Source organism: Podarcis bocagei (assembly GCF_964188305.1).
Source record: "Podarcis bocagei genome assembly, chromosome: 3".
Lineage (NCBI taxonomy): Eukaryota > Metazoa > Chordata > Lepidosauria > Squamata > Lacertidae > Podarcis > Podarcis bocagei.
The window spans coordinates 111,723,625-111,730,569 of NC_138127.1; the positions used below are offsets into that span (position 1 = coordinate 111,723,625).

Here is a 6,945-nt window from a genome sequence, read left to right on the forward strand (position 1 = left end):
TGATCGGCAAGTCCTAGGTTTAACCCACATCGCCATCCGTGTCCCTGTTCAGGGTGGTAGGAGAGGATATGTTGTTTATGAATATCCTTCCTAACTTGCGCTAGCAAGTTCCTTTCCTTAGCAGAGTTTACATTCCCCCTTTTACATGCGCAGCAGATTACTGGTTGCAGGCTCGTGCGAGCCTCTCACTATTATACAATTCAGTCTGTCACAGATTGAATTGTATAGTTCCTGTTAAGTTCCCTTGAATTCCTCTTAAAAGAATAAAGACGCCACAATCTTGTTTAAAGTCAATAAAAAGAAGTTTACTTACATCAGTTCACAGTTGGATCTCTGAAGGCAGACTTAGTTACAAATATGTACATGTGGATCTACCCCATATGGGGGAATAATCCCAGTGCTTCTGCTAGCTGAGAGCAAACGAAGCTGGTCAAACGAAGAAGGAAGTCAAAAAAGAGAAAGGGGGAGGGTGCTGCATGACTCGTCCTTTTGTTACCTGGACAGGTGAGGTCATGCCCAGTTTCTGTCACAGGCAAAAGGAAAGATGCTCCAGCCAGGAGGAACAAGAAGTTTCGACCGGCTGGACCAAACATTCCCCTGCATGTCTTCTCAGGCATTACAAAGAGTGTTGTACTTGAACCAACGGTTTCAAATTACAAGAAAGGAGATTTCGACTAAACACCAGGAAGAAATTCCTGGCAGAAAGGGCTGTTGCGCAGTGGATCAGACTCCCAGGAGAGGGGCTGGACTCTCCTTCCTTGGAGCTTGTTAAACAGAGGCTGGATGGCCATCTGTCGTGCTTCAGCTGAGATCCCTGCATGGCAGGGGGTTGGACTAGATGACCCTGGGGGGTCCCTTCCAACCACGAGTCTATGATTCTATATGGAAAACACCAGGCTGCCCAAGGCTGCCCTTGCTGCTGTTTTAGGAAGGAGGAAGGAGGTGCGATGCTGTCGTTTCCCCTGCCATTGCTAACCAGGGACTCCCCCTCCTCTCTCCCCACAATACTTACTCGGAGTACTGTGGGCCCGATTCTGTGGAATTCCCTCCTGACTGAGCTCAGAGGGGCCTCTCCCTGATGAACCTCTGGTACTTGCTGGGGAGTTTTTACATTACTATGCTTGCAGCAGGCACTTTAAGGAAGCTTTGATGATGTCGTGGTCCGTTTCCACTGCCTTCCTTGTATCCCTTTTGCAACCTCACGGTGAGAAACTAAAATGTTATAGAAATGGTTGGCACAAACCAAGCCCAACTGTGTCTCTGCCCCCCCCCCCGTTTGCGGAGGGCAAGCTCTGCTTTGTTGTTGACTCAGGCGCTCCACCCAGATCCACCCATGTCATCCTGATCCAGGATCTGAACATGCTGGCTGCTGCCTTGCTTGCCCCTCCAAGCTGCTTTGCTCACGCCCAGCCCCCTCCTGTCAATCAGCAGCATCCCAGGGATTATGTGGCAGTCTCCGTGCAGACAGGCCGAGGGACCCCAGGAGCTCAGGGGGCTGTAATAAGTCCCAGCCTCAGGGCATGGCCTTCCCTACCCCCCCACCCCATCATAATGGAGGGAGGACGAGTGCTCCCTTTAGATCTGGCAGCTTGGACCACAAGTTTGAAAGTGGAGAGACACAGAGGGAGAGAGGGAAAGGGCAATGGACTTTGCTGCTCTATTTTAAACTACATATTTAAAACTGTTCTGTTTTTATTCATTTAAGTACTGGATGTCCAGCAAGCAAATAGTTTAAAAAGGCAAGCGTTTATTATTTTACTAGATAGTGACAGCAGTCACGAAATTAAAAGATGCCTGCTCCTTGGGAGAAAAGCAATGACAAACGTAGACAGCATCTCAAAAAGCAGAGACATCACCTTGCCAACAAAAGTCCGTATAGTTACAGCTATGGTTTTCCCAGTAGTGATGTATGGAAGTGAGAGCTGGACCATAAAGAAGGCTGATCGCCGAAGAATGGATGCTTTTGAATTCTGGTGCTGGAGGAGACTCTTGAGAGTCCCATGGACTGCAAGAAGATCCAACCTCTCCATTCTGAAGGAAATCAGCCCTGAGTGCTCACTGGAAGGACAGATCCTGAAGCTGAGGCTCCAATACTTTGGCCACCTCAGAAGAGAAGACTCCCTGGAAAAGACCCTGATGTTGGAGAAGGGGACGACAGAGGACGAGATGGTGGGACAGTGTTCTGGAAGCTACCAGCATGAGTTTGACCAAACTGGGGGAGGCAGTGGAAGACAGGAGGGCCTGGCGTGTTCTGGTCCAGGGGGTCACCAAGAGGCGGACACCACTAAACAACAACAACAATATGGTTTTATGGCTTTATAAAGTTGTAAACCACTGTGACGTACAGTATTTCTGTGATATAGTGGTATATAGTTTTATAAACTAACAACAGTGTTGAGGAAAGTCTCCAGGACCTTCTACGCACATGGACAGGCAGAACCCTCCCAATGATAACAGCCAGGCTGGCTGGATATATATTCAGTGACATCATTCTTCTTTGCTCTGTGACATCATCACTTCCACAGGAGTGAGCTGCGGTGCAAGTGATGTCACCAAGGAGCCTCTCTCTCGGCTCAACCATAAGGTGGGCCAGGAGTGGACTGGAGGAGTCGGGGCTGTAGCAGAACGGTGAGCATGAAACTCATCATTCTAGAGGACCATGCTCAGGCCAGCGAATGGGCAGCAAAGTACATTAGGAATCGGATCATCCAGTTTAGTCCTGGTCCAAGCAAATATTTCACCCTTGGACTTCCCTCCGGAAGTACTCCGTTAGGATGCTATGGGAAACTAATAGAATATTACAAGAATGGAGATCTTTCTTTCCAATATGTGAAAACTTTCAACATGACTGAGTATGTGGGTCTTGCGAAGGATCACCCCGAAAGCTACCACTCCTTCATGTGGAACAACTTCTTCAAGCACATCGACATCTCCTCTGAAAACACCCACTTTCTGGATGGAAAGGCAGCAAACCTGGAAGAGGAGTGTGAGGCTTTTGAAGAGAAGATCAAAGAGGCTGGAGGAATCGAACTCTTTGTTGGAGGTATTGGCCCAGATGGTCACATTGCTTTCAATGAGCCCGGCTCTAGCCTGGTGTCCAGAACCCGAGTGAAGACCTTAGCTATGGACACCATATTGGCTAACGCCAGGTTCTTTGGTGGAGACCTCTCCCGAGTGCCCACCATGGCACTCACCGTTGGAGTGGGCACAGTCATGGACGCCAGAGAGGTGATGATTCTGATCACAGGAGCCCACAAGGCGTTTGCTTTGTACAAGGCGATTGAGGAAGGAGTAAGCCACATGTGGACCGTGTCTGCCTTTCAGCAACATCCTCGCACTGTCTTTGTGTGTGATGAAGACGCCACGGTGGAACTTAAAGTGAAAACTGTGAAGCACTTTCAAGGTCTGATGCTTGTCCACAACAAGCTCGTGGATCCACTGTACAGCATAAAAGAAATGGGAGCCGGCAGAGGGCAGTCTAAGAAGCCGTATAAGGACTAGCCTCTTGCGATTTGGAGCAACTGGTCCTTAGGCTTCCGTGGAGCTGGTTGAGAGCTTCCTGCCTCTGTATCTCAGGAAGGCTCTACAGAAAAACACATTACTGGAAAATGTCATTTTCTCAATGGTGAGGCAGCTGCACCATGGAACTAATTGTCAGTTTGCCCCTTTCTAAAGACCAAATGAGGAAACAGAGACTGTCTCTTCTCCTTAACAGAGCACTGCATAACTTAAGGGTTACGGAGAAGAAAATCTGAACATGTTATCTGTCTGCATAGCAAAAAGATGATCTGTAACCAAGAATGGGACGTGAAAATGTGGAGCTTTGGCTACTCATCTTTTTTTACATTAACATCCATACATTAAAAAAACCAACCACCAAATAGCCTCTTTGGGTCCTCCCTGCTTCCCAGTAGAACCATACTGAGGAGGGGTCTTCTCCACACACCCCATCAGCTATTTGAGCCAAGGTGTCAGTGTTATGTACTGAGTTGAATAGGATCCAAAAGGCAGCAGTCTGATTGGTCCACAGGAGCCACCCAATCCAGCTCCAGGTGGAAGTGAATCTGCAACCTGATTGGCCTACAGGTGAGTCCCGGAATTAGCCAATCACGTGGGGCCCATTGTGTAGGACCAATCAGACTGCTGTCTTTTGGATCCTCTTCACATAACAGTGGGGGGTGGGATGGAGGGCATCCCTAGCAGGAACGAGGGGGGAGAGCTGGCACCCTGGTGAGGAGGGGGGTATCGCTGTCGTTGACCTGCTCAGCCCCAACCACTCAGCAGTCCATGGGGGGGGGGTCGCCCAGAAGGCAGAGGCAGAGCTTGTGTTGGGGCATCACACACAAGGCCCCCTTTGTTCTACAGGAAGTGGTCAGGCCCACACAAGGTTCTCCTCCTCCCTGGTGGTGGTCGTGTGGGGTCTCGGGGTCAGAGTCATGTGACACCTGTGGGGCAGAACCTTAGTTGTCCAAGTCGGGTCACAGAGGACAGGGGCAGCAGGGCCGTAGTTAGGGGGTGGTGAGGACGAGGCCCCTCCCACAAATTTGGCTTTAAAATATGTCCATAAATATGCCTATAAATAAAAATATTGATTATTGCCTTGTAAGAAAAGGTTTTAAATAAAGGGTCTTTATGCGGGGGCCCTGTTTTTCGCTATTTTCTGGACGGTTCTGCCAGGAGTGCAAGATCACCTAGCTACGGCTCTGGGGGGCAGCTGCACTTTCTTCAAGACCCCCCCCCAACTCACTGCAAAGCCACTCTGCCCTCCTCACCTTCCCCTCCCCCAGACCCACCTTCCCTTCTGAACTTCTCCCCACAGCATGCAAAGAAATGAACTTCCAAGCTCTGGTGATGGGGCAGGCAGGGGGGGGGGGCAGGGAAGGGAGCATCATGAGTTGGAGGCATAATGTAACACATGTGACCAAGGGGTCTTCAAGGGGACGCTGGCGGAGGAGAGAGGGGCCCCCACCCGTCACAGCTCTGCTCTTGGCTGTAGTGCTGGAGGAGTGGTTTTTTTGAGGGGGGGGTCTCTGCTCAGGGCTAACCCTGCTCCACAGCACTAGGAAACAGAGTTGGATTCCTGCGTGCTGCTGTTTTCACTGCTCCAAACTAAAAGGATGCACTTGAGCATGTAAAGAGTATATTTCTCCGTCTCTCTCGCTCTTTCTCTGTTAGTCCCCTGAGATCAGTGAGCTATCCTGGTACAACTGCCACTTTTGACAGCATTGCAAGTCTCTTGCACAGTTATTAGGGCAGAAATGCAAAAGGTGCACACACACACACACACACACACTCCCCCAGCATGGAAGCACACTGACGCTCGCAGGGCCTGCCCAATACATTGTGCTGCCTGAGGCAAAGGTCAAGATGGCGTCCCGACAGTCCCTGCGTAGTATTCAACCAGACTGGCAGCTGAATCAGCTCTGTCAATGGGGCAACTTCCTCCACCACACCTGTTGCCTGCAGGTGGAGGATGAGGGGGAGACTGCTGCCACCCCTTAGGAACTGCCGCCTGAAGCAGCTGCCTCACTTTGCCTAATGGTAGGGTCAGCCCCGCATTGAGGGAACAGCAGCAGCCGCCGAACCTCCTGCTGGCTGATGAAAAGTCCTTTGTCCAAGAGAAAGGCAAGACTTGGTGTGGTTTGATAGGGGGGGGGCTTCATTTGGGAGGTCACTTTAGCCCCTCACCCAAAAAGCTCATGCACAATGATCAAATTATGGGGGTGGGGAGGAAATGGGGCCCACAACCCCCGCCCCACCTCGGCTCCTCCTCACTTCTGATCATCCCTCCTGCTCTTCTGCAAACAGTAGCTGAGGGGCCTGTCTCAAAAGCCATTAGGAGGGCGGAGGCATTTTATGGCAAGCCCCGCCAGAGATTGAAGCCCTGCTCCCTGCGCAATAACAGCCCAAGTAGGGCGCGCAACACACACACACACACCCCTCTCTCTCCTGCTTCCTCCCTTGAGGCCAAACATCACATCGCCCCACAATAAAAGTCAAACATTGAAGTCGTGTCCACTGGCAAATCCCAGCTGGCAGAGCAGAGTGACTGGTGTGTGGCTTGCCTCTGGCCTGCACATTCTCTTCTCACCCCCCCCCCCCGCCTCCCCCCACAGCTCCAGAGGAAGTGGGGCCACTGGCTCTGCCGGGCCTTCTCCTGCTCTCCCCCTGAACTTTTGCAGCAAGGCAGGCCAGGCAGAGCCAAGAGCTGATTGCGGCCAAGGAGGAGCCAAGCAGAAAGTGGGCCGGGGGGGCTGTTTGGGGCAAGGGAAAGAGCCCCCTCCATCAGAGAGAGAGAGAGAGAGAGAGAGAGAGAGAGAGAGAGAGAGAGAGAGAGAGAGAGAGAGAGAGAGATGCTTGACTCAGCTGGTCCCTGTGACTTTCTTCTCAAAACAACCCATTTCCCAAGACTGGGCCTGCCATCCCAGAATGGCAGACTTGGAAGGGGCCTCAAGAGTTGACTATAAATGGCACGGATGCCCCAACAGAGCAGCGCACACTGCTCCACTCTGCCCATTGTGACCCTTTGACCTCTGGTCAGGGCCTGGCATGACAGCTGCCCTTTTGCCCAGTCAGTCCATTGGTTCTCCTGGCCCAGCCTTGCCCACACTGACCAGGCAGGGAGCCTTTTCCTAGCACTGTGAACTGCCCTGAGACCTCTGGGTGTAGGGCGGTACAACAACAACAACAGGGGGCAAGGAGAGGCCTGGGTCCTGCCTGCCAGCTCCCCAGAGGAATTGGGGCACTGGGTGGACAGGATGCTGCTCCTTCTTTGGTTCATTGGCTCTCCATATGGACTGCAGAACCTCCATGCCCAGAGGCAGTCTACCTCTGAGTACCAGACAGTGGGGAACACAATTGCTCTTCTCTCTCAATTTGAGACTGGCTGTCTACATGCCATACTTCTACAGGACATGGCTTCCTCCCCGCTGCAAGAACCCAGGG

General features: G+C 51.6%; 1 protein-coding gene and 1 pseudogene across 2 annotated transcripts in view; both read left to right on the top strand.

The window, feature by feature from the left end:
- ABHD1 (abhydrolase domain containing 1) overlaps window positions 1–6,945 on the top strand; it is a 128,457-nt gene that overhangs the window by 16,435 nt on the left and 105,077 nt on the right. The window lies entirely within an intron of this gene.
- LOC308583402 (glucosamine-6-phosphate deaminase 1 pseudogene) lies at window positions 2,554–3,881 on the top strand (annotated as a pseudogene). Its single transcript has one exon. The product of its transcript is annotated as a glucosamine-6-phosphate deaminase 1 pseudogene (transcript).